Source organism: Schistocerca serialis, chromosome 1 (genome assembly GCF_023864345.2).
Source record: "Schistocerca serialis cubense isolate TAMUIC-IGC-003099 chromosome 1, iqSchSeri2.2, whole genome shotgun sequence".
Classification (NCBI taxonomy): Eukaryota; Metazoa; Arthropoda; class Insecta; order Orthoptera; family Acrididae; genus Schistocerca; species Schistocerca serialis.
In genome coordinates, this window is record NC_064638.1 from 453,182,333 (window position 1) to 453,209,443 (window position 27,111).

At 42.7% G+C, this 27,111-nt stretch overlaps 1 protein-coding gene across 1 annotated transcript in view; it reads right to left on the reverse strand.

Moving 5' to 3' along the window:
• LOC126473142 (uncharacterized) overlaps window positions 1–27,111 on the reverse strand; it is a 561,035-nt gene that overhangs the window by 488,250 nt on the left and 45,674 nt on the right. The window lies entirely within an intron of this gene.

Here is a 27,111-nt window from a genome sequence, read left to right on the forward strand (position 1 = left end):
GCGGCGCGGCCGTGTGCGCCGTGCGGGCGCCCGCCTGCCCGCGTCGCCTCCTCGCGGCAGCAGCCCTCGCACGGCGCGCATAAATTCCGAGCGTTTTCTTATGCGCGCGCCAACGACTGTAATTTGAGGCGTCCCTGATTGAGTGCCGGCTAACAGTCAGTTTGTCTGCAGACTGCTACCTACGTGACGCTCGCAGTTTCCCAGGAAGACGAAGCGGAACAAATTTGTACGACTAGTCTCTGTTAATAGAGGTACAGAGTGAGAGGGAACAGGTTTGTCTCGTTAACAGCGCTATAATAGAACAGAGTAGATGGCACCTATTCAGTGAGCAACTAATGCGCTGGGACGTTCATTTCGTCCGTGCCTCAACGATTCCGTAACGCCATGCAGAGTCACACTCGCGGCCGCGGCGAGAATCCGAGACTGTTCGCAATACGCGAGGGTTACTGCTCTACAGATTGAATAAGACCTAGTTCAGCTTTCTGTTCTGCTACACTGTTAAGAGCAATAATAAATGACATGTAGCAATGTAACTACTACTAGGAAAGATTCCGAAATCCGAATGCAGGACTGGAATACGTTCACCGCTAGAAGTCAAATACATCGCCTCCAAGCGGCTACTAGCATCTTCCGCCGATAATCACCACAACAACAAAACGGGAATACAGTTTAAAGTCGATAGGGATAAAGCAAAATGAAAACTCGAGGCTAATATTTCCGCAGAAACGAATATAATTTAAGGGCTTCAAATAAAACCAAGTCTTCTGATAATCACCACTGTCCAATTAGCTACTTGGCTCCAATCTAGTTTAGGATCGCTGCCTATCGAGCGTTTGCAGACTCACGGAAGGGCAGTACTAGCACCAGCCAACCAGAAATCTACGTCCGCCCACGTTGAGATTCTTGTGGAGGGGACGTTAAATTCCTTTCTTTCCTCCCAAGACATAACGCGATTGATCACGAAAAGAACACCTTCTTCCGACTTCAGAAATACATAAGAAAACAGCACTTCCAACCCAGCGGGCACGCGAGTGCTATATCTCAAGAGGGCTGTCGGTCTACTCCTCGGTTTTGAGGGCTCCAAATCGCTCCTGAATGAGGACAAGATCATACACAATTAGGTCTGTATGTCTTGTTCCTGTCCTCCTCCGTAGCTGAGTGGTCATTGAGGCTGACTGCGATGCAGAGGACCCGATTTCGATTCCCGGCATAGCCAGGAATTTTTCTCTTGGTGGAAGCTGTGGAACAGGGTGCACTCAGCTGAGGAGCAAGTAGTAGCAGCTCTACGTCATGAAAACTGACAACGGCAGGGAGAGAGTAGTGCTGACTTGATGCTCCTCCGTGCCGCATCTAATGACGCAACTGACGGAAGATGACACGGCGGTCGGTCGGTTCCGACAGGCCCGCAACGGCCTGAGGACGGAGTTTATTTCCTTCTCCCTCGAATATCGCTTCTGTAAGGTGCTGCTCTGTGCGAAGACTTTTAATATTATTGGAAAAAACCGGCCGTCATGGGAAAAATACTCGTCCTAGTCGGTTCCGAATAGGAGTATTAGGGACAAACCAATCATCTTCAGGCCGAACCAGTAGCCCCTTTCCAACAATCGAAAACTGGCCGTGCCGCAATAACACCCTGCACTGGCACACAGACCGCCTGGAAAAATTTTACAGGTGCCCAAAAATACGATCAAGATGCAAGCATTATGTGAAACACCTGAGTGATGACGTTCACGTCAGCTACTACGCAACGTTATTATCTCTTTCGGAAGCGGAATTGAGGGAATCACTGCTATTCTTGTTCATCTGTGGGGAAAACGTTTATCTTTGTGGAGAGACACGGCTTCTTTCCCTCCCCAGAAACGCTTCTTTTCACAAATAGAAAAGAAAAAAGATCAGTACATCATGATGTCTAGGGGATGGCTGATTAGTTGCAAGGAAATCCTTTTTCTGATATCCAACCTTCCTTCGCAGTCTGTGGCACATTACCACTTGATCAAGCGGAGAGAGCGAGGTGGCGAAGTGGTTGAGGCGGTACAATTGTGTCGTGTTCTGGAGGACTAACGTCCATTTCCCGTCTGGCCAACGTGATTTAGATTTTCTGTGACTTCGCTAAACAACATGCCGCTGACTTTCTTATATTCGTTAATCGGAACTGGTACTCCGTCTCCAACGAGGAGGAGAGAGGGGGGAGGGGGGGGGGCGAGTGCAGGAGGGACAACTCATAATAGTTTATTGGAAACGGGGAGGGTGGAAGAAATGAAGCACAATTTCTCACAAAATACACATATTATTTTGCTGTCAGGTAGGTAACATTAAAATAGATGCGAAGTTTCTCCGTTTTCACACTCTAGTAGTTTTCATTATTGGATGCTAAAACGAGGAAAAAACATCGCGAACTGAAAGGACAACGGTAACTGAAACTTTTGGAACCTAGAACCATCTAGCATTTTCAGTTGCGAGGGTGGGAAGTGGCTAATGACAAAATAGTTTTGAAATCTCAATATATATGTCTCTGAATCTACTTGCTACTAGTCAGTACCGATTACATGCTCATACTTTCTTCAGACTGATAATACAACAATAATACGTCTGTCTATGTAGGGGGTGGTCAGGACACAAAGATCATAATTTTTTTTCTACAAAGAAAGGGGGGGGGGGGGCAGTTGACCTCCTCTACCTCTCGCTGAGAACACTCTTGTCCAATGGTCTCAACGTCCCCATAGTCGTCAAGACCGATTTGTTCCATTTCACGGGACACTGTGGAGAAACTGCACACTTGACTAGCTGTGTCGCAATCCATCGTTCATGAACTGTCTGCTAACGCCTCTCCTCCACCGTTGACCAAAGCGGGTGGAATTTGTCCCATCCACGATTTGAATGGGCTACGTCCGGTTCGACTACCAACGCACTAATCCAGCAGACACTTAGACCGCTGAAGCGTGCGATTAATTTCCTACCGGCAAATTATACTTTACGAAAAAAAAAACGACGCATCATTAAGGAGTTGTCCGAATGGGATGGAAATCGATAGATGTGATGTACATTCACATACAAACAAATTATCAAAATTTCAGAAGAATTGGATTATCAATTCAGGAAAAAAAGCTTCACTAATAGAGAAAGTCAATAACGGGTTGGTCCACATCTGGCCCTTAAGCAAGTAGTTATTGAGCTTGCCACTGATTTATAGAGTTATTAGATCTCCTCCTTAGGGATACCATGCCAAATTCCGTTCAACTGGCTCATCAGATCGTCAAAATCCCGATCTGATTGGAGAGTCCTGCCCATTCACCAAACATACCCAACTGGGGATAGATCCGGCGACCTTGATAGCCTAGGTAGGGTTTGGCAAGTACGAAGACAAGCAGTAGAAACTCTCACCATATGTGGGCGGGCATTATCTTGCTGAAATATAAGCCCAGGATGGCTTGCCATGAAGGGCAACAAAACTGGGCGTAGAATGTCGTCTACGTAGCGCTATAATGTAAGGGTGCCGCAGATGAATTACATTCACCCAGTACAGTCCCATCATCCCCACAGTCATAGTCATATCCAAATACCGCGAAGCCATTTTGACGACACATACTGCAAAGTTTTTCTTCATATATGGAAGTCATAGTAATTAAAACGATTTTCCATATAAGTGAATAAGTAGTTTGCTTGCAAAGAAACATCGATGAGACAAAGTGATACTTCGTACTGTTCTTTTGCTGGTAGTGGCATGCAGTTCAGCCAAAAAACACTTTAGATGTCTTGTTGATTCATCCGCGGGATTCATATTCTATGTGCTACGACAAAAGCAGGTTTAATATTATACTTCTGTTCACTAAGCTTTCATTTTAGACAGGTACAAGGAGTGGACAAAAATAACAAAAATATGAAAACACCAAAAACATAACACATTATTATGCCTAACATGATGTAGGAAAACCATTGGCATTCTGAACAGTTTCCAGTCGTCTCGGTATGGATAAAGGAGGTCCTGTATGGGTTGCAAGGGAATCTTATACTATTCGTCTTGCAAAATAGTGGCAAGTTCGCGTGACGATGATGGACAGCGACGCGCACCCTTCTCTCCAAACTAGACCACAAAGTCTAAATACTATTGAGAGCTGGTGACTGTGGAGGCCAGGGGAGATGCTACAATCCATCCTTGTGCTCACAAAACCACACCTGCACGATGGGAACTGCGTGGGCAGGGGTCCTGTCGCTTGGAACACAACACCACAGTTGGGCTACAAACATTGTACCAATAGATGGACCTGATTACTCAAAACGGTCGCAAAATCCTTGGCAGTAATGCGACATTGCAAAAGTAATCGTGGTACCCACGGAATACCACGATATGACTTCCCAAATCATCTCCGAATCCCCGTCATGTTTCACTCCTGGTATTTGAACTTGGCCCGAAGTTGTAAACAGCATGAAACAAGACTCATCCAACCAAATGATTTAGTTCCTTAGCTCCAGACCCCAGGTTTTATGGCTTCGGTGTTACATTTTCTGTTACGGGAATTTGCATCACTGATGAGTGGTTTTGGAATCCCAGCTCGTCTTACAATTCCCTGCCTATAGAGCTACCTTCGTGTTGGTTACGTGCTGAGAGGGTTTACGCGTGCGACATTCAGTTCTGCTGTGACTTCTCCAACTGTCGTCCTCTTATTTTTCGTCACTATCTTCTTCACTGACCGTCCGTCATTATCACCAGGCACACTCTTTATGATCTTTTTTTTCTGCTTTCCCTATACGCGGTATAAATCTTCGATGCGGTGCCTCTTGAAACACCAACACGTCGGCTACGTCGGTTGCGGAAGCAATCACCATACGAACACCAACAACTTTCCCGGGTTCGAATTCATTTGTCCAACCCCTGTATTCACTAATTATCAGCTAAGCCTCTGCTGTAGAGCCTAAAGATGGACTAACTCTCCTCGTCCGTTTCTCTATTGAAGCTCTCCTTACATAACATCAGTGATAGTGCGTGTAAAGAAAGACAGGGCTACTCGTATCGAAGAGTGGGCAGCTTGCACTGGAGGCCACTGCCTTGAGCGCCGCTAGTCCAAACTGGTGTCTAGAAAAGAGTCCCCTCGCGATTGTATAGGGCAATACGGTAAGAAATCTCTCACTCATGGATATTGCCACTACATGCCAAGGTCTAAATTATCTATAGACAGGAATACAGAGGACAAAAGTAAGAAAATGCAGTCTTTTGCGAAGCATTATTGGACACAAAAGGAAACTCTTGCAGTACCGCATAGTTTTCTCAATCTGTACGCCTACATCATCGTTACACGACTAAAAAGTTTAAGCTTCGCTTCCATTGATTGTCAGTCAATACAATAATAGTGCTCCAGAAGTGACACACGACTACTTCCTTCACTGCTCGTTCTTTCCAAAAACGGTTCAAATGGCTCTGAGCATTATGAGACTTAACTACTGAGGTCATGAGTCCCCTAGAACTTAGAACTACTTAAACCTAACTAACCTAAGGACATCACACACATCCATGCCCGAGGCAGGATTCGAACCTGCGACCGTAGCGGTCGCGTGGTTCCAGACTGGAGCGCCTAGAACCGCTCGGCCACCCCGGCCGGCCGTTCTTTCCAACCATCCTGACAGCGTTTAACCTAACTGAGCTGCATGATAGGCGCCAGAACTGGAATTTGGAGATACAGATGATTAAAGTTTGGATTGATCCACAAACCTGAATAATTTTATTCCAACATCCACTTCGTTCCGGATGGCTTTTAACATGTTTATTCTTCCACACAGACAGAAAGAGAAGAAGAAACAGACTATGATAAATGAAATACACAAAAATAAACACATTACTGCAGTGGAGATACCATTATGTTACCAAATCACTTATACTAAAAACAAAAGACAGTGATAGGTAGCTATATGAGGACATTTACACAGCTATTAGAAGACTTAACTGTATAGCTCGTTGCTTGGAAGCACTTAATCGCTAATCACTCTCGTCCCTTGCCCAAACATGTTGGGTTTAGTGACAAGAAAAATCCATGATGAGTAGGGGGGATGTAGTCTAAGCAGGCCAGAGCTTTAGCGACTTCCATCTTTTCAGTGGGCTGGATCTACCGTATTTTACTCGAAGACTAAGGACTTCGTTTTTGCCTCTTAGATTCCTGAAGCTTACTTTGCGACAGATGTATTGACATAGTGTCTCACTGATGAATAAAGATGATGCATATTCAGAAGTCAACCTGCATACATTCCTTAGGTCGACAGCCATATCCATTCTGAACATTAAAGCCACCAATTTCCCAGAATGTTTCGACCGATTGCCTCAAATTTTTTTCACCTATTTTCTCAAAACGTTTAAGAAGATAGTAGCAGTTAGGACCTACATTCTTTTTATCAACAGTTTTTCCAGTGCGAGATACACATTCTTCACCTGTATTACGTCTCATCTGTTTAAACTTCAACATTTTCCTAGAAGACCACTTCGTCTGTTCTTCTGCCCCGTCACGACAGTATCTGTGACAGAGACAGACTGCTCTATTTAGAGGCAGTTCGAAATCCTTCACAGATTACCTGAAGATTATTACTGTTATAATTATTAGTGTTATTCTTATTACTTGCACGAATATATATGAAGAAATACGCCTTCAACAACAGCCATTCAATAATAACCTCATATTTCATGCATCTCAGGAACGTAGTGGAACGTAGATGCACTTACCATTGTGTTTGTAAAACGTACTAAGTACAATAAATCTGAAAATTTACATACCTCTGAGTCGTCAGAGTCACTGGAAACATACTCAGGATCCTGATCAGAGATGTCAGGATCACTAACAACATCTTCGTTTTCTTGTACTTTGCAAAATGTGGCTATAATCTCGGGAAACGGTAGCAGGACCGTCTTAGCGCTAACCATTTTACCTGTCGCTTGCTATTACGTTGCAGAGGCAGGCAGCCACTGGCGTTTAACATGAAGTATTGCTCTGACATTTGTTGAATGAAATTAGAACTTTTTCCTGGTGTATAATATTCTGCTGTTCATAGCCCTATTACCCGATTGCCCTGTATCTCAAAATATGCGGCATTGGCGGTTACCATTGTGTTCCCCCGAGCTGCTCAGTTACAAACGAATCAAAAGAAAAATGCACAAAATGAGGTAAACAATATTAATTATTTTTCACTAGTCCACTTCGAGCTGCATTTGGAGACTGTAATTCGTGTGTTACGTATTTTATAGGATGTCTGATAATTTACGATTCTGAATTCTAAAAACTTTTCTTTTGCAATTGCTAAAGTGAAATATGCACAATACAAAAAGTTTGTCGTATTCCTGAACTTAATATTCCCCACTCCACAGAAACGTTGTCCGCGCCGAAGGAGAAATTGAGCGTTGGAGACGCTCACTGAAATGCGATACGATACTGATAAGCCCTTTTATGACCGCAACATCTAGCAACTGAGGAGTGCCATTGTTGTTTGTTAGTGGGGATGATGATGATGTTTGGTTGGTGGGGCGCTTAACTGCGCGGTCATCAGCGGACGTACACATTCCCAATCTGAACACAGTCCAATCTAGTCGCTTTCATGAATGATGATGGGGTGATGAGGATAACACAAAAACCAACTCCCCGGGCTGAGCAGATCCCCAACTCGGTCGGGAATCGAACCCGAGACTCTGTAATCGAGAGGTAGCAACGCTAGCCACTAGACCACGAGCTGCGGACTGTTAATGAGGATGAAAGTAAGATTGCAACCAGCATCCTTCGCATGAGTGGAAGATGCCTACATTAAGGACTACTCGACTTCTTTCTTCCCCAGGAGGAACACGTCACGTTCACATGGCGCATTTTGAAACGTCTGGAAAAATTATTGACGTATTATGATGCAGAAACTAAAGCCTAATCGAGTTATTGGAGGCAACGTAAGTTAACACTCCTGAGACGCCATCTGGTTATATCATCATGTTCACGGCCGGTTAAGAGTATAATTTACTGACCATTGCCTCGATTTCTTACTTGAATTCACTGATGCAGAAATCGGGGGAAGCCCTTAAGTCCTAGAGGAGGGGGTAACAGGCTTACAAATGGCGTACACCTCTTGCGAGACAACGCTCAATTTGAATATTGTTCATACAGAACACTGTCCTGCTGCTTTGAAATGCTTTTATTTACTCTTCGTGTCCATTATTTAATTTTGTGCTCTCAGAATATAACATTTAATAGAATCACGAGACTATTTTTGAAGATAAAAATTTCAACGTCAACACAATGCAGGCTTCTAATGTCTGTCCGTGGCATCTGACGTAAATTGCACACTTATACAGATAAGAGAGCGATAGTAGTGTTGTGTGTCTCATGAAGGTATCTGCTTAAGGACAGTCTGATAAATTTGCTAAGTTTATATCTCTCAGGCCAACTCCCACAGTCATACTTTTTGGACAAATTGTTCTTTTAAACTTTATTATCTATCTAAATACACAGTAATAAAATAACAGTTTTTACTTGAAATGCCTTTTACTTTTTTCGTGTTTTTATGTGCGATGAGATAATGCTCAAGGAGAGACACGTTTTCAAAAAAACCAAGTGGAAAAAATAAAATAGAGGATCAAGATTAAAAAGTAAGCGTTAAGAAGGGAATAAAGCAGAGAAGCAACTTATCACTACTATTGTTAATTTGTAATGGATGCCGAGGAAGCAATGTAAAATAACGTAGAGTTGCAGCCGTTTTGGCTGAATGAGATAGACTTAAAAGGACTATTGAATCCAGTGGTCTGCCTACACTGCTTAGGGTTAATTACGAACAAAGCATGGACAAATGCAATTTATAGCAATAGAAAGAAGAAAAAAAACGACATACCAAACTTGAGAATTGGACAAAACACACTGAAAGCAGTAACTGAATTTTGGCATCTGACAAAGATTACACAGGTTGACTGAAGTAAAAAACCCATGAAAATGTACATTTAGATGTTGGCACAGATTAGGAAGGAGTTTCTCGAACTATGTAACTGGAGCACAGCATTGCTATGGCACTGATATATGACCATGAGGAGGCTGGAAAAGAATGAAGGGTAAGCATCTAAATTACTATGCTACAGAAGGACGTTAAAAATTATATGGCCAAATAAAGTTCATTTGAAGATGTACTACATGGAATAGGCAAGAAAGAAGTACACAAAAAACCTGTACCACAGTAAATCATCGGTTAGTGGAGCACTGGGTCAAGGTTCTTCTTCCTGATATTTCCTGGCGAATTTAAACTTTGTATCGGGCCAATAATCGAACCCATGACCTCGTCCTCCGTGGGCAATCTTACCGGCTGACCTGTCCAGTCACGAGTCATAAGCCCCCCCCCCCTCCTCTCACCCATTATTTTCGTCCCTCTTACGGTTTCAATTCCGCCAGTATCTCCTCATACTTCTTTCGCCTCTTTCGGTCGCAGAGAACGGCTTCTGATTTTAGTCTGTATGATATATTTCTTTTGGTTATTTTTGGTATGATATACCTTGGTTAGGTATTCTTCCGTCTTGCGTTCTGCTCCCAGATGTGGGAGCCACCTTTATTTCCTTCGCTCTTCTTGTGTTTTAATCATATTATTATTTCTGCATATTGCTACTTTTAAATCTGCTCTGCTCCGTTTCGTGCTGTCTTTCACGGATTTCAGAAACTTCACTTTTGATAGTTGCAGCGTACTTAGATGTTATGTAGTTACCACCTATCTAACAGAGCCGCACAAGGAAATTAGTAGTGACATAACGTTATAAAATTTTGTTTCTGTCTCTTCTCGCGTTTCTAGACATTGTTTTTAGGGCTGTTTCATTTACGGCCTGATGCTTATTCAGTTTGCGATCAATGTCATGATCAGTGGAGGAGTTATATCACAGCCACACTATTGAAAACGAGACACTTGCTCAATACTTTTTTTCTAGACTTTTGTACGGGCTGCATATTAGCCTTTAAAAGCCGTAGTATTGGCCTTTTGTGCGGAGATGAATATATTATGCGAAATGAACAATAGAAGGCGGTGGAAGCAGACAGTTGATGCAGCGCATGGTCTACAGGGCCTATGATCGCTGAGAAGAAGAAGAAGAAGAAAAACTGAAAGGAACGGTAGAGATTAAGAGTAACAGGAATAGACAAATATTAAAAATTTTACAATACCATCTAGGGCTTTGGACTGAAAAATAAAAAAGGGTCGTCCATGCGCTTTGGTTGTTTGTTGAAGCAGATGCTGGCAAAGTGTCTCCGTGTCAAGTTGGAGGTAGACAATGGAAGTATCTTGTGTGATAGCCAATAACAACTGTTAACTAAGAACTAAGTATGACTTTATGTCACTAACTATCGAATTAATTGTACAAGACCGAGCGGTTCTAGGCGCTACAGCCTGGAACCGCGCGACCGCAACGATCGCAGGTTCGAATCCTGCCTCGGGCATGGATGTGTGTGACGTCCTTAGGTTAGTTAGGTTTAAGTAGTTCTAAGTTGTGGGGACTGATGACCTCAGAAGTTGAGTCCCATAGTGCTCAGAGCCATTTGAACCAATTGTACAAAAAAAAATAAATACTGTGACTGGTCTCAAAAAATAAAGGAAACAAGAATTACAAACAAATTACCTTTACTGGCAACAACACAATCTGACATCGGATGTACAGCTGTTGGATACTGTCAGCAAATACTCCTTGTGGAATCGGTCGGAGCACCGTGGTTATCAAGAAACCGGGCTTTGAATGGAGAAAACATGTAGAGGCCGAAGGCTGCATCAAACAGTATAAAAACTGGTGCCTGTCAAGAAACTCCGCGTCTTTACGGGAGATGAAACCCGAAGCCACCAATACGATCCGGAGACCTAGCCACTGGCAATGGCACGGTGTTCTTCGCCTTCCCCACCTCCCTCGGGCAGAAATTCATGTTAGATCAAGCCCTTGCTGTCGAAAAAGGCCATCAACACCGTCTTAATCTTGGACTTTGTCATCTGACATTTTTGGGAGGCGGGAAAGACGATGAACACCATGTTATTGACTTCTGCTTCGTCACCGGATCGTACTGGTAGCACCAAATCTCGTCTGCTGAAATGACGCCGATACACAATAAAGCGTGACCACATTCTTGGAGTAATTCTACAAGAGGCGTTTGCAGTTTCCGACAGCTTTACAACTGATTTCAGAAGTGCGTTGTAGTTATTAGTGATTACTCTGAAGAATAGTAAAGGTGGTAAAGGTATTTTTTTGTAACATTTGTTTCCGTTACTTTCTGAGACCATTCACCGAACTTTTCAGATGCGCTTTGTGTTTTATGAACGACCTTCATCCTTCACATGCGTCAGAAGCGCCAAGTTGCGGCAAAAGCAACTAACGAAAACTCAGTGTTAAATTGCCTGTGCCGGTCGGAGTGGCCGAGCGGTTCTAGGCGCTACAGTCTGGAGCCGCGCGACCGCTGCGGTCGCAGGTTCGAATCCTGCCTCAGGCATGGATGTGTGTGATGTCCTTAGGTTAGTTACGTTTAAGTAGTTCTAAGTTCTAGGGGACTCATGACCTCTGAAGTTAAGTCCCATAGGGCTCAGAGCCGTTTGAACCAAATTGCCTGCTACGTACTTGTGCCTATTGGCTACTATAAACGAAGTGTTTTTTCTACGGAAATTCAGTTTGATCGTACTCTAGTACGTACTATGGTGAGGTTGTTACTACATTAAATATATTTCTCCTACGATCGAAACGACAGCTTTGTACTGCTATTGGTTATACAGATCGGCTGTTCTGTCATCATAACTTACCACGACCGCTAAGCGCCGCCAACATACACTTCGAGTCTAGAACTTGAGCGATCCCTTTATAAGTAGGCTGTTTAGGTTTTTATGTTGATAGCGCCTCGTAGCACTCTGTGTGAAAATCACTGCCTGTGCCGTGAGCAGTCTGTGGCTGGTTGGCATTGTTGAAATATTCGCTATTGTAGTGTTGGGCAGTTGGATGTGAACAGCGTGTAGCGTTGAGCAGTTGGAGGTGAGCCGCCAGCAGTGGTGGATGTGGGGAGAGAGATGGGAGAATTTTGAGAGCGGACGATCTGGATGTGTGTCCATCAGAGACAGTAAATTTGTAAGACTGGATGTCATGAACTGATATATATATATATATATATATTATGACTTTTGACCACTATTAAGGTAAATACATTGTTCTCTATCAAAATCTTTCATTTGCTAACTATGTCTATCAGTAGTTAGTGCCTTCAGTAGTTAGAATCTTTCATTTAGCTGACAGTATTGGCGCACGCTGTATTGCAGTAGTTCGAGTAACGAAGATGTTTGTGAGGTAAGTGATTCGTGGAAGGTATACGTTAATGATAGTCAGGGCCATTCTTTTGTAGGGATTTCTGAAAGTCAGATTGCGTTGCGCTAAAAAAGTATTGTGTGTCAGTTTAGTGTTGATCAGAATAAGTAAAGAGAGAAATGTTTGAAAATCAGATAACGTAAGGGGTTTATCAGCACAATCATTCATAAATTTTTCTAAGGGGAGGTTTCACCTTGTATGAATTTATCGGGTTATGACTGTAGAAAATATGTAGAGGGAGAGACCGGGGACTGCATCAAACAGTAAAAACTATTGGTTGTCAAGAAAGGAAAGCACGAAACAGTGAGGAAGTTGCTCGAGTCAGCTCACAGATCGCGGGAAAGAAGGCTGCTTTCGGCAGCAGTGAGGCGTGGGCCGCGCTCTGTGCTTGGCGGCGCGTCCTGGCAGCGACGCCGACAGCTGGATCGGCGCCACGAGGCGGTCGCGGGGTCGCCGATGCGGCCCGCCTTATCGCGGCGTCGCACAGCCGGGGGCCCGCGGGAGGAACAATAAAACACCGGACACTCGACGGCCGCCGCTTGTTCCCGGCCGCTCTCTCGCACTTTCACCTCGCCGTCTCAGCGAGCGCCATTTGAATAATCCTCATCGGCCCGTCTCGCGGGGGCCGCGTGCAGTCATTGCAATTAGTTATTCTAAACGCTCCAGCCACGATGCCTCCGTCCGACAAACGGGCTCGGCACGCGGTGTCGCTTCCTAGAAACCCGACTGCTCGCTGCGAGGACACGAAAGTGAAACGCTCTTATTGCTCGTAAAGAACAATGGATAGTAGTTCTTTGTCCAGTCTAACCCAATGAGATAAGCTAAGTGGAGCTCTGCATCCGGATTTTAGCTGTTTATTGCCCGCTCACTCAGTGATGTACAAGGAAGAATCGTCGCAGCGTCGTCTCACGCTCCATCAGGATGATGCGGAACCACAGTCTTTTGAGCTGTCAGGACGTGGCCCACATCTCGTTAAGTGGAATTTTATGCCTTCAATTCACCAAATATTTCGCAATTTTTCAAAGGTTTGCTCTATAGAAGATGGTGCACCTAATTAATAGGGGAAGGGGGGGGGGGTACGAGCTTACCGGGTATCGAACCAGATATGCGACTGGAGTCAAGATTTCCTTGCAGACAGAACTCAACACATCGCTCTTAACGGAACAAAATCGACGAAAGTAAAGGTAATTTTTGGTGTACACCAACGAAGTGCGACAGGACAATCTGATCAGCCGTTTTCGGTTGTTTGCAGATGATGCTGTCGTTTATCGACTAATAAAGTCATCAGAAGATCAAAACAAACTGCAAAACGATATCGAAATGGTGCGAAAAGTGGCAGTTGAACTGAAATAACGAAAAGTGTGAGGTCATCCACATGAGTGCTAAAAAGAACGCGTTAATCTTCGGCTACGCGATAAATCAGTCTAATCTAAAAGCCGTAAATTCAACTAAATACCTAGGAATTACAATTACGAACAATGGCTCTGAGCACTATGGGACTTAACATCTATGGTCATCAGTTTCCTAGAACTTAGAACTACTTAAATCTAACTAACCTAAGGACATCACACAACACCCAGTCATCACGAGGCAGAGAAAATCCCTGACCCCGCTGGGAATCGAACCCAGGCGTGGGAAGCGAGAACGCTATCGCACGACCACGAGCTGCGGACTAAATTGGAAAGAACACATAGAAAATGTTGTGGGGAAGGCTAACCAAAGACTGCGTTTCATTCGCAGGGCACTTAGAAAATGTAACAGACATACCAAGGAGACTGCCTACACTACGCTTGTCCGTCCTCTTTTAGAATACTGTTGCGCGGTGTGTGATCCTTACCAGATAGGACTGACTGAGTACATCGAAAAAGTTCAAAGAAAGGCAGCACGTTTTCTATCATCGCGAAAAATAAGAGACAGTGTCACAGAAATGATACAGGATTTGGGATGGACATCATTAAAAGAAAGGCGTTTTTCGTTGCGACGGAATCTTCTCACGAAATTCCAAACCCCAACTTTCTCCTCCGAATGCGAAAATATTTTGTTGAGACCGACTTACATAGGGAGGAACGAGCACAAAGATAAAATAAGGGAAATCAGAGCTCGTACGGAAACGTATAGGTGTTCATTCTTTCCGCGCGCTATACGAGATTGGAATAACAGAAAATTGCGGACGTGGTTCGATGAACCCTCTGCCAGGCACTTAAATGTGATTTGTAGAGTATCGATGTAGATGTAGATGTAGATGTAGATGACCATTACTGCTTACAAATTATACAGAAATGTTGCGACACACTTCAAGGGGTTGCTGAGGGTGTCTCGAGGAACAAATCGACGTGCCCGGAAACGCCATCCAACGACGCTACATAGCATCTAAGTTATAGGCGGCGGCGCCTGCAATTAGACCAGCCCTTCGGCAGCTAACTTGACTTTGTACGTTACGGACCGTGGGCAGAACGTGTCGCATTTTCGTTTGTTATTCAGTGATCGCGGGTGATTGCCACCACCGCGAGTGGAGAAGACGTAACTAACTGTTGCATAGAAAGGCTTTGTCTCCTATGAATATGATGCTCAATTGCCTTGGCCGATGACGGTTTCAGACACTGGTTTCCATCCCCAGTTTATTTTTTTCCTTTATACCGAAAAACATTAGAGGGTTTAGAGTGTCCCAACACAAAAACAAAGTGCGGATGAAAACTCGTGTCCTGAACCGTCATCCGCTGACGCAACAGAGCATCGCGTTCATGGGAGACAAGGCCTTTCGAAGCAACAGCTACCTTCATCTTCTCCACTGGCGATCGTGGCGATCAGTCGCGATCACTGAACAACAAACAACACTGAAAGACTTTCGCCTACAGTCCGTCAACGTACAGAGTGCCGTTTGCTAGGGGGAGGCGCCGGCTTCTATAACTTCGACGGTCTGTAGCGTCGTTGGATGACGTTTCCAGAGGCGGGTTGCTATACACAATTTGTTTCCAAAGACACCTTCGAGAACTCAATCGAAGTTTGTCGCAACATTTTTGGGGCATCCTATATAAATAACCTAGTAGAAAACAGGAAAAGCTCCATATGGCTATTCGGAAATAATGAGGTTTTCTACAAGAAGATAGCAGCGCCAGAACATTGCAGCTATACGCAAAAGGACTTGCAGAGAATTTATGAATGGTGCAGGGACGGACGTTTGACACTGAACGTAAATACATGTAAAATATTGCGGGTACATACGAGAATAAATCCACTACTGTACGAGGGTGAGTCAAATGAAAACCTTAAATTTGTAAAAACAAATCGAAATTTCGCGCCCTTATCGTGTAAGTTGGTAAGCGTGCCACAAACAGCGTGCAGAATGGCCTTTAGGTGGCAGCATAGTGCAGATGCACACATACCGTCGCAGTATCAGTACAAAGATGGACGCCCCGCTTGCGACTTGCACCAGGGAAGAACATCGTTCTGTTATTCGCTTTTTTGTGGTGAAGGTGTGAAACCTATTGAAATTCATCGACGAATGAAGGTTCAGTACGGTAATGCATGTTGGTCACAGCAGCAAGTCTACGAATGGAGTAGGAAGTTCGTAAATGGTGTGACTTCAGTGGAAGATGCTCCTCGTCCAGGTCAGGCACAACGAGTTGTGACTCCACAGAACACTGCAGCAGTTGAAAGCCATAGTGAAGGAAAACCGCCGACTGGCACTGAATGACATTGCAGCATGTTTACAGATAGTCATGGGTCAGCACACCACATTGTGCATGATGTGCTCCAGTTTCACAAAGTGTCTGCAAGGTGGGTGCCACGGCAGCTGACTCCTGAAATGAGAGAACGACGTGTTGGTGCTTGTGAAGAACTTCTTCGGCACTTTGAACGAGGTGATGGCTTCCTTGCAAGAATCGTTACTGGGGACGAAACCTGTGTTCACTTCCACCAACCGGAAACGAAGAGAGCGAGCAAGGAATGGCGCCATTCCTCATCACCAAAGCCAAAGAAGTTTCGAACAGAACCATCAGCAAGGAAGGTTATGCTGACTCTCTTTTAGAACGAAAAAGGCGTCATTTTGGAGCATTACATGCCTAGAGGGACTACTGTCACCAGTTCATCATACACAGATCTCCTAAAAAAGCATCTGCGGCCTGCAACCAACTCAAAGCGACGTGGATTGCTGTCAGCAGGTGTCCTTTTGAACATGACAATGCAAGGCCCCACACTGCCCGTACAACACTTGCAACAATCACAGACCTGCATTTTGAGTGTCTTTCTCATCCACCATACTCACCAGACCTTGCCCCAAGTGATTTCCATATGTTTGGAGCAGTCAGAGACGCAATGGGAGGAAAGATGTTCCGTTCTGTTGAAGAGCTACGCCACGTGGTGCATGAGTGATTGCGCGGAGTTCGAAAATAATTTTTTTCTAAAGGAATTTGTGCACTTTGTAAGCGCTGGAGGATTTGCATTGAGCGTAGGCGAGATTATGTTGAAAAGTAATACAGCTTTGTACCACTTCTGCACAATAAATAATATTTTTAAAAAATTAAGGTTTTCATTTGATTCACCCTCGTACAACTACAGACTGAAGAATAATTGCAGGAAATAGTATCTACCATAAAATATCTAGTTGTAACAATCCAGAGCGACCTTAAGTGGAATCATCGCATAAAACAAACAGCAGGAAAAGCAGAAGCTAGACTGAGATTCATAGGAAGAATCCTAAGGAAATGTAATTGATCCACGACAAAAGTGGCTTACAAAGCAATTGTTCGACCGATTCTTGATTGTTGCTCATCACTCTGGAACCTTTACGTGGTAGGACTAATAGAAGTGGCAGTAAAGATACAACGAAGAGCAGTGATTTCCGTCATAGATTGGTTAAGTCGCCGCGAGAGCGTTTCAGAGATGCTCAACAAACACCAGTGGCCGACGCTACAGGATATGCATTGTGTATCACGGAGTCGTCTATTGTTGAGAGAGAGAAAGAACGTTCCAGGAAGACATACGTCTCGCAAAATGATCATAACGAGAAAATTTGAGAAATTAGAGCCGATTCAGCCACAATCATTCTTCCTACGTGCCATTTCCGAATGGAACAGGGAAAGGTAGATTAGGTGGTGGTACCAGAGGTACCGTTCGCCACACACCGTCAGGTTGCTTGCGGAGTGTCGATGTAGATGTAGAAAAACGAATACTTCTGACACAAAGGAACAAGCGCATTGAATGCGCCTAGTTATTTTCTGCAATCGGTGTGTTGATCACAGTAGGAGAAAACATCGCAGTAAATTAATTCTCGTTCAACCAGAGGCCAAGGGAAAGTAATAGGATCTGTAGACCACCATGTTCCATGGCTACGGATAAAAATCCATTGGACCAGTATTTGATAGAATAATGGAAAACTTCAGTGAGTTATTGTATTTTTGCTTTATGATCGTCTGCTTCTTGAAAATTATCGATTAATCCAATTCAGAATCCGTGCAGATAACGGAAAATGGTGCTTTTATGTCATCGTAAATAAGGAAGCGTTCCAAGTGACAAGAAAAAGGGCAAATCATTTCCGATTTCAAGAAAGGTTGGAAAGACCTTTTCCACTGACGTTACTGTATTGTAAGAGTTGTGAAAAAGGTCTTATGCTCACTTATTAACATATTTGCGTAAAACGTATATCTCATATGTAGGAATCAACAAGAATTCTGTAAACATCCATCTTGTGGAACCCAGTTCGATTGGTACATTTCCGGACGTGGATTCCTTGTGAAAACTTTTATATACTGTCTCCGGTTTCAATGAAGGTTAGAAAGGCCTTTTCCACTGACGTTACTGTATTGTAAGAGTTATGGAAAACGTCTTATGCTCGCTTATTAATATATATGAGTAAAATGTACATCTCATGTGTAGGAATCAACAAGAATTCTGTAAACATCCATCTTTTGGAACCCAGTTCGCTCGGTACATTTTCGGACGTGGATTCCTTGTGAAAATTTTAATATACTGTCTCCTCTACAGCCTTTATAAGCCTGTAACATGAAGTGTGGAACATCCTGTATAGGTATCTGATAATGAGATCTTAAGCCCTGAAACTCGTTTTAGAAAGGTATCTCATTATGTTATAAATGTTGTACCATTGTTACTTTTTATACAGCTATATATATATATATATATATATATATATATATATATATGTTTGTTACAACACGCAACTGAACGTCGGAGGTTTCAAGCGTCAACTTCAGGTTACAATATCTCCGAATGTAATTAACATTTTACAATGCAACAAACGGCACTGATTACGTATTTGTTTATATGCTCAGATGTGCTAACAAAACTAACGTGGTTCCATTTTAAAAAAACGTAGGTTTGTGTTAAAAAACATACTTCCGTGCATTTTTTTATGGTTTGTATTAACCAATTACACTAGCCCCTCTCCTCACGTTCGGTCTGTGGAATCGATTCGTCAGTATTTGATGTGGTTTACGAAATATATCCAGCGGTAATGTTAGGTGACTCACCCTGTATATATATATAAGCTGCAGTTGTAAATTGCAGGACGTTCTTTATAGTTCGGATATGAACGGAGCGTTAAAGAGTGCCTGCAACTTGCGGCGAGATTAGGAGTACTGACCTTGCTTGCGGCTGCGGCTTTGCGAATTCGAGCGCTGTTCCCTGCCTCAGATTGCCGTTGGCCTTGAGTTTGGGTGTCTCACGCGTGAGGCAGTTTCCGGCAATATAAGCATTCTCTGTTTATATGAAATAGAGAATGTGTAAAGAAAGGGAAGGGACAGGTGGGAATTCGTGACTTCCAGCAGCAAAGAGCATTGTAGTAATGCAATGACGAAGACTGAAAATTTGTCTGACAGAGCGGATGCTACTATATAGGAGCACGATGACTGGTTCCTTGACGTTTGTTTCATCGCGGATGCACTAATATCGTCCGAAATCCTAAGGGAATCTATAATTTGCGGGGTTAAAAGACGAGCCGGCCGAAGTGGCCATGCGGTTCTAGGCGCTACAGTCTGGAGCCGAGCGACCACTACGGTCGCAGGTTCGAATCCTGCCTCGGGCATAGATGTGTGTGATCTCCTTAGGTTAGTTAGGTTTAATTAGTTCTAAGTTCTAGGCGACTGATGGTCTCAGAAGTTAAGTCGCATAGTGCTCAGAGCCATTTGAACCATTTTGTTAAAAGACAATGGACACTGCTTTGCAGCGTGCAATAAGTTGTAAATTTGAATCGGTCAGGGATCATGTCCGAATGGCCGAAGTGGTTAAGGCAATCGCTCATCAGAAGCGGTAAAATCGGTTCGAGTCCCGCTCCGACACAAATTTTCAACTTTCGCCATTGCACTACCACAATGCTCTATGCGGCTGGAAGTCACGAATTCACACTCACACCTTAGCTTCCTTTCCCCGTTCTCTAATTCATATAAGCGTATGCACCAGCTGCATCATCACGAGTGGTACCTGTTCTGTAGGACGTGACCGACAGAACAGACATCACTCGAATATATACATTCCCTGTTTGCTGAGGGCACCCGAACAGGTGTGAGACTATCATCAGGTGTTCTGAGACCAAGAGAGTGATGGGCCTTGCCCCGGCTGCGAAGGGCTGATGAACAGCGCCGGTCATCGGACAACGCCGGTAGCGCAAAAGAGAGCACCGGGAACAAGGAAGGGCCGAGTGCAACGATCTGCTGGCCGTTCAAGGACACCGGACAGGACTGGTTGCAGTGCTCGCGCAGAGCTGGCCTGGCCTTTGTCAGCACCGGAGGGCACGCCAGAGAATGTCGCAATTCGCACGTGCCTTTGACGAACACCACACTCACGATTTCAGCAAAAGCGCACATACTAAATGCAATAAAATCTGAAGGAAGACTACCAGTACTTATTATAGACACTTAGACAATTACTGGCACTCTAGCTTCTCTGCAATCCGCGATTTGTAGTTAGATGCCTGTAGTGGGATTAACTGCCGTAGTTTATACCTCAGAACGGCACTATGGAGTACTCTTCAAGGAGCGCTCTGTACATATTGTTTCCATGCTGATGGTACAAGTTCTCATGAATGCTGGAGTATGGGAATATGTACCATTTGAGACAGGAGCCGTGGAGCGGAAGCTATTCGGTCGAAAGTTATAAGCGAAAATGTAGAAATTTCAAAATTTACCTGTTGACAATGTTAACAATCAAAGAAGCCACACTTTTGTAATAATTTTATTTATCTGCGCAATTTCCCCAAGGTACCAGATTCACAACAGTTGTCCAAAGTGGCATCCCCAGTTTATATGCTGGCATGGAATGATCGCACAGAAGTCCCTTCGTACCCGTCCGCTCAATTCCAGAGCTTTCGAACAATGTTGTAAGCATTGGGATGTTTTGTTAGATCATCTTCATTCTTGGCAGGTGTACCGTTCACAACATTTTTCAAGAAAAAATTAGGTGAAGAGCTGGCCACTAAACAGGGTCCTAATCATCCAGTCTATTTCCCAGAGGACGTCTGAAATGGATGTTCACGAGCATGATGTGTGAGTGAACTGGCTTGTTCCATCATGCCACATACAAACATGCACGAAGATGACGTGGAATATCTTCGAACAACGTGGACCGAGTTTTTGTGCAACTCGTTTCTTTTCGTAATTTTCGATTCATTCGTGCCCGCCACCACTACCGAAAGCATTTCAGTTAAACACATATTGGCTAAGGCAGTAAAATCTCATCGATCTATCTGATGCATTGATTAATAAATTAGATTCGTATCCTGGAGAACCGTGGTTTAAAACTCCAGTTTAATTTCTTCAATGGCTTCGTTCAAATTAGCTCGGGTGGATGATGATATGTTTCTCTCAATGATAGAATACCAATTCCCTCTTTTATCCTTATTTTATACCAGCTGAAGCTCCGTCTAATGACTTCGAAGAGGTGGTACTGAACTCTGTGCTTCCTTTGTCCAAGACCAGATAGCTGAACCAAGATCCTTGTTGTCTATACAGCCTAAAGGTAAAAATTTGGAAATCGAAGAAGGAGATACAGGGGCAAAGCTAAACATAAGTCTATTGTAGGTAGTTCGCGAAAAAGATTGTGTTTGTTTCTGTAATACAGACTTTTCTCATTACGAGAAACATTAATATCTCCAGTTTGTAAAATTAACCTGATTCATAAATCAAGGATGGCAAAGACGTAAATAACATTTTTTTAGTTTAGAATAATGCAATTTTGTGGTGAAAGTCAAGTGAAATTAAGTGCTAAATTTGAATAAGAATGATCAAATCACATGCCACCGAAAAACTTCGTACCATAGATATTTCCTTGAATTGACTTCCTTACGTTCTTTAACATAAGACAAGTAACTAGGTACTTAACACAGGACATCAAAGTGTGTATGGTATGTATGAGCATACAATTTCTTGTATCACTTAGACGAAACTGTACGTCAGATTTCGAGTCGTGCAGCATAACACACGCAGACAGCATTCTTGAAAATGAGTTTCTGTTTCCCAGTTATGGCACAGGTTTATTTAACACATTTTCCCAGGCTTATTTCATATGAAATCTGCAGCAGACGACTCTAAATTATTCTCTACGGAAGTAAAAGTGTTTCCGATCTCCCGATCTCACTCTTTATGCTTAAAGTAATAAAAAAGAAGCAGAAAAAAATTAGAAACGTATCGTCATTGTTGGTCGTTTGATCAATTGACAAACGTATTTGTCTTAAACTGATTATAATGCTGTTTCCATTGGAACTTTCTTCCTACTGTTTAGTGAAACATTTCATAGCGTAAAAACATAATCCAGAAAGATAATGTTTAATAGCCGTGTGATCAAACTGTCATTCTTAAAAGAAGTTTTCCTATTTTTACTAAATGAAATTCACAGTCACGCACTCGTAAAACGCTTGGCGAGTAATCGTCATGGTTACGCAATTAAAATCATTGTGCTGGCATAACACCGTAATACTACTGTTGAAATTGCTTTACGGTCCTCCTCAGCAGAGAAGAAATGGTAAGCAGTGTAACTTAATTTCAAAGACAAATGACTGTATCGTGATGTGTACCTATGAAGCGACAGAAATTTTGTTCTGCTGAGTAGCAGTATGCTATACACAGACAACAACAGTACAGTACGATTAAAAAACCGCGTTGCGAAATCACAATGATCATTAAAACAGGAATATACATATACATTTTCTTCAACATGTGCCTCGTAAAAGTTTATGAGCCGGTGCTATAAGGTGCTACTGGCTACCAGACTCTTCGCTGCTATAAACTACTATTCGGTATTTTACATTGTCTCAGTCTCGTTAAGGTGTGGCGCTGTGCACATCATAGGCAATGGAATACCAGTCCCAGCGGTTTTTGAATGTGCGCATATAGTACTACCTCACAAAACACATCAACTTCGCTGCAAGAAAATAAAGCAAAATAGTTTTTCTGCTTGGAGTGGACTGTTTCGGATTATTTTGCGCTACAGGAAGATAATACCAAATAGCTTGTCTTCGCTTACGATCGATGTTATAGAATTAAGGAACTGACCTTGTAATCCTCCGCGACACAAGGAAAATATCGGCAAGGAAAAACCGAAGTATAAAGCGAGAGCAGGAAATCTATATTTCTCTGTTGATCACTAGTTTATCAAAGCAACTTGCAGCCTAATCACAGGCTAGTGAGGTAAATTAGTAAGTTATCTACATTCAAGTTATTTCGCAGAATACTTGGCTCGAATAAGGTGTTTGGAAACAAAGAAGTGTTGATACTATTCCTTATGAGATCTGACAGACGTATGTGTATTCCACAGTAGGGTTCACGAACGATCGATTTCATGTCACTGCTGAATGACTGGTTTTTATTTTCTTTGTTTTACTTTCCTACTTCTTACATAATGTCTTATATGTTATCACAATAATTCAAATATCGTCGGTTTCATTCTCAATAGACGCTGTGATTTTTTCTGGTGTTCTAATGGATTTCAGCCACTGGTTGGGGTTGGGGTTGTTTTGGGGGAAAAGACCAAACTGCGAGGTCATCGGTCTCATCGGTTTAGGGAAGGATGGGGAAGGAAGTCGGCCGTGCCCTTTCAAAGGAGCCATCCCGGCATTCGCCAGGGGTGATTTAGGGAAATCACGGAAAACCTAAATCAGGATGGGCGGACGCGGAATTGAACCGTCGTCCTCCCGAATGCGAGCCCAGTGTGTTAACCACTGCGCCACCTCGCTCGGTTATCCACTGGTAAATTTTTCTTTTTTGTATGTGTTTGTTGTATGCGTTCGTCTGATAATATCAAGTTGCACGATGCCCCGAATGCCAAATGAAAATATCTTCTGATCGGCCATATAATTATGACTGTCGCTCCCAAAAGTATCACAGTCCATTTATAGCACCTAAATAACCTTGTCGTCGTATAGGTTCTACAATCACGCAATTTCTGTAAAACAGCAAGGAAATCAATACAGCTGGATGGAGGACTGGAGGAACTCGCTCTCACTTCGGGCACAACCTTATTCAACACGAGCGTCTTGTCACGATCAAACCAGCCTCTAGATTTACAATAGTTACTCTTACAGCGTGTGCAATATGTTACTTTTTTTTCGTTGTCTATAGAGAGTTAACAGATGCGAAATAGCATATTTCCGTAACGTAGCCTCATTCTCATCCCAAAATAATATGAAAGATTGCATTCCAGTGCTCCACTCCATACGCACTTTGTGTAAAACTGTCCAATAATCACGCCAAGACTGTTCATCTCCTTACGGTTGCACCAATGGTTCTAACAGCCCTTCACTAACCTTTCACTCGCTGACTTAGACGGATATAAAGAAAGAAATCAAACGAATAAGAAAAGACAGGATTCTACCCCTTTAATTTTTCGGAAATTAAGGAAAATCGAAGGCAGAATGGCTGTACGTGGTTCTGAACTTCACTCCTCCCGGTTATGAGTTTCTTGTTCGGTTCAATAGCCTATTAATGTAATACTAGCACTGGACGACGACAGATATGAGAGAAAATCATCAGTAAAGTTAATGACGTCTACATTTACGTCTACACTGTGCAAAACAGCGTGAGGTGCATGGCAGACGGTGCGTCCCGCTGCACCAATTACTAGGGTTTCTTTCCGTTCCATTCACGTATGGAGCATTGGAAGAATCATTGTCTGGATGCCTTTGAGCGTGCAGTAATTATTCTAATCTTATCCTCATGATCCAGATGTGAGCGATACGTTGTAGTATATTTTTAGAAACATCATTTACAGCCGGTTTTTGAAATATTTTAAATAGATTACCTCGTGATAGTTTACGTCTGTCTTCAGGAGTCCGCCAGTTCAGTTCGTTCAACATCTCTGTAACACTCTCTCATGGATCAGATAAACCTGTGACCATTCGTGCTGCCCTTCTCTGTATATCCTCTGTCACTGCAATTTTTTATGGGTCCCACACACATGAGCAACATTCTAGAGCCGGTAGCACGAGTGATTTGTAAGCAATCTCCTTTGTAGACTGACTGCACTTCCCCAGTACTCTACCAATAAACCGAAGTCTACCACCTGCTTTACCCACGACTGAGCCTATGTGATCATCCCATTTCACATCCCTACAAAGTGTTATACCCAGGTATTTGTATGAGTTGGCCGATTCCAGCGGTGAGTCATTGATGTTATAGTTATAGGATACTACGTTTATTCGTTTTTTGAAGTGCACAATTTTACATTTCTGAACATTTAAAGCACGTTGCTAAACTGTGCACCACTTTGAAATTTTATTGAGATCTCACTGAATATTTATGTAGCTCCTTTCTGACAGTACTTCATTACAAATAACTGCATCATTTGCAAAAAGTTTGAAATTACTATTAATATTGTCCGCAAACTAATATACAACATGAACAGCAAGGGTCAAAACATACTTCCCTGGGACAAAGCTGATTTCACTTCTACATCTGACTATAACTCTCCATCTAATATAACACGCTGCGTCCTCCCTACTAAAATGTCCTCAATTCACCTGTGTAATACTTAATAATTACAATGATTATGTGACAGCTCGACTTTTCCTACCGTACAAACGTCTGTAATGATATCCAGTCTGTTCTTGAAGCCTGACTGGCACAGATGACAGCAGGAGCCTGGTGGAAACTGGTGAAATATTATGAGAATAAGTACTAAAGCTGTTTTATATGAGCTCGTTCTGCATCAAGAGGAATATGATCGTAAAAAGAAATTTTTTTGTATTGATTTCATGCCCCTTCCACTCCCAAGCTGATAATTAAAAAAAGCACATCTTCTTTTACAGATGAAACCGTTAAATTATCCTAAGGACAAACACACACACCCATGCCCGAGGGTGTATTCGAACCTCCGCCGGGACCAGCCGCACAGTCCATGACTGCTGCGCCCTAGACCGCACGGCTAATCCCGCGCGGCTCTCAAACTCTTTATGAAGCTTAGAGACAAAATAGGCCATACTTAAAAACACTACAAAACGCAAAACAAGTACGACAACAAAACATGTGGCACGAAACAGACACAGACACGACGTCGACACTGAATCGGGTGAACCAACAGGTACAGAAAGTGAACGTGATATTCAACTATTAATATAGTTATCCATCCAAGGTCAAAAGACCAACGTGACATAACGGAATCTAACAACAGAACAAATAAAATAGTATAAAAACTATATAATTATCATTAAATTAGGATTAATTCATAACTAAATTAACTAAGGAAAACTATCATGTAAAGCAAAAGATATCAGTTGTAAAACCAAGTACTTGTAAAGCCGTTTCTGCGACGACATGCTCGAAGTTTTCCCGAGCCCCCGTCATTGAAACAGCTACGATTTCAGGGACAAATTTTCTCTTTCATTAACTTCCCTCACACCTTTCTTTACTTTTAGTGTTCTCTTTAATCAATATTTATTTATGTTTTCCAATCTTTGCATTTTTATAACCTGTATTTATATTAAGAAAGAACTAAGAAGAAATACTAATTGTTAATCCACTGCCACAGTAGTAAGTGAATTAGTAGAATTGTATTAGTAATAATACTGCCCAAAAACTGATATATGGATATTGGGCTAATTGTAGCAAACAAATAAATACAATAATTCCAAAATTGCGTATGTTGAGAGAGTTGTCTTCTGCGAAGTTTGTCAAATTTTCCACGCTGCCGAGAATTGGAAAAATAGGGATTGTCGTCCATACGTTTCTGAACATCAACATTTATTTGTTGGAGAAAATATATACACACCAACACATCAAACGATATTTAGAGGGCCGTAAACGGCACCTTTTTATTTTATCGTTTTCTTTCTAAACAAATAACATTGCAAGTTATTTTTCCCTTTCAATAGAGATGAGATTCTTACTGCTGAAACTATTTTCATTAAAACAAACGTTTATCTATTTACGTCCACATTTATGCACAGTGTTGGGTTCTTCTTTGCCCAGGTGTTGTTAAATCTGAATCTCGGTTTGCTTCGAGATATTTGGTCTCTCTCGTGAGAGAACAGTAGCAGAACAAATAGTAAGTCTTCTTGCAGCCTTGGTAGTGTGTCCCAGAAATAAAATAAAATAAAATAAAGTTTAAGAAGATACAAAAGCACAAAATGCATCAGTATGGATTGACTGAGGGCGGGGAGAACTGGTTAACTTCCGGTATTAGAAGACGACGCCGCAGTTTCCTCTTTCTACGCATGCGTACTCTGCACAATACTCAGGATTTTACAAACCTACACCCCACACAGTCAATTGATTTTCGACGTTACTGACACAGTCGCGAAATGGTTAGAGCTGATTCACACGCTGACATTTGACGCGCACCCACAACGAGCAATCGATTTTGAC